A 1176-nucleotide genomic window follows, 5' to 3' on the forward strand; every position below is an offset into this window, starting at 1 on the left:
GGGCGCCCACCCTCCCCGCCCGAGTGCTGGCGGCGGGGCGTCCCTCCTCCCATCTCACCCCACAACTCCGCTCCCAGGGCTCCCTCACCCCGACTTCCTCCTCCTGGTAATCTGCGAGTCCTGCTTTAATCTTGGGGACGGGCACTAACTCCAGGTCACTCGGACCCCACGCCCAGCACGTAGTAGGCGCCCAGGAATAAACGTGGAGGGACTCCAGGTGGCATCGTGGAGGGAGACCGCCGGGGAGCCCCGCGCTCCGGCGGCTTTGTCTCGGCGAAGTCTCCCGCGGAGTCCGTCCGCGAACCTCTCATCCCGGGAAGAATTTGACCCTAAGGACGCGGCTAGAGGCACGGCTGCCCCCGCTTTGGCAGCTGCTTCGGCTCAGTCTCGGAATAAGAAATAACAATTACATCACGAGGCCCCGGCGGCAGCGCTGCGGAGCCTCTGTGTTTCCTGCAGCCTAATCTTGCTGAACCCGCCTCTAATTCGGGGGGATATGGATTGGTGAAGAGAGAAAGTGGAGGGAGGAGAGAGTCCTAGGAAACCATAATTTCTCCGTTCTTATGTTTGCTGTTATAAAACCTTATCCTCAACACTCCCCAAACGGCTCACTAGATTTATTAACGCCCCTTCAATACTTCCCCAGATATCAGGTTGCTTTTCGACTCTGGCATCTAGCATTTAGTAACTCGCCATGAAAAAGACTACCCGAGGGAATGAGTGCCATTGCTGAAATTGCGCTTAATACAAAAACGTCAAAGTGCAGCTTAGCCTCGCCTTAGCTTTGAAATGGCATTCCTGTGTTCAATACAACACTTATTACACGAAGCAAATGAGCGATGAGGCACTCCATTCTTGTATGTAGGTTTTCATATCCTTTTGAATTCTATTCTTTGAAAAGAGTTGCTAGTGACTTTTAAAAAAATTATACAAGTCCTAAAACAGTATTCTATGCCTGTTATATAATGGCTGTGTTGCGCATTTAAAATTTCATTTAACCTTTAAAAATGTGAATGAGAGTTTTGGAATACCTTCATAATCTTAAAAGTGAAAGCAATTTTTAAAATTAATACTTAATAAATCCAGCACCGAGCACAGTGCTGGGCACATGATAGGACTATTTTGCTTAATGGTAATTGTGCATTTTAGAACAATTATTTTACATGAACCTAGTGA

At 48.4% G+C, this 1176-nt stretch overlaps 1 protein-coding gene across 5 annotated transcripts in view; it reads right to left on the reverse strand.

Moving 5' to 3' along the window:
• Positions 1–575, reverse strand: part of NRIP1 (nuclear receptor interacting protein 1) — a 121170-nt gene extending 120595 nt beyond the window's left edge. For 3 of the 5 annotated variants that reach the window (XR_001361551.1, XR_001361552.1, XR_001361553.1), the window contains exon 1: positions 89–494. The gene's annotated coding sequence lies outside the window, so the exon portion shown is untranslated. Of the gene's footprint in view, positions 1–88 lie in introns of all 5 variants that reach the window. The other 2 variants (XM_005863449.2, XM_014537414.1) reach the window with 1 other exon arrangement.
• Positions 576–1176: the final 601 nt, after the last annotated feature.

The sequence above is a fragment of the Myotis brandtii genome, unplaced genomic scaffold (assembly GCF_000412655.1).
Source record: "Myotis brandtii unplaced genomic scaffold, ASM41265v1 scaffold179, whole genome shotgun sequence".
Classification (NCBI taxonomy): domain Eukaryota; kingdom Metazoa; phylum Chordata; class Mammalia; order Chiroptera; family Vespertilionidae; genus Myotis; species Myotis brandtii.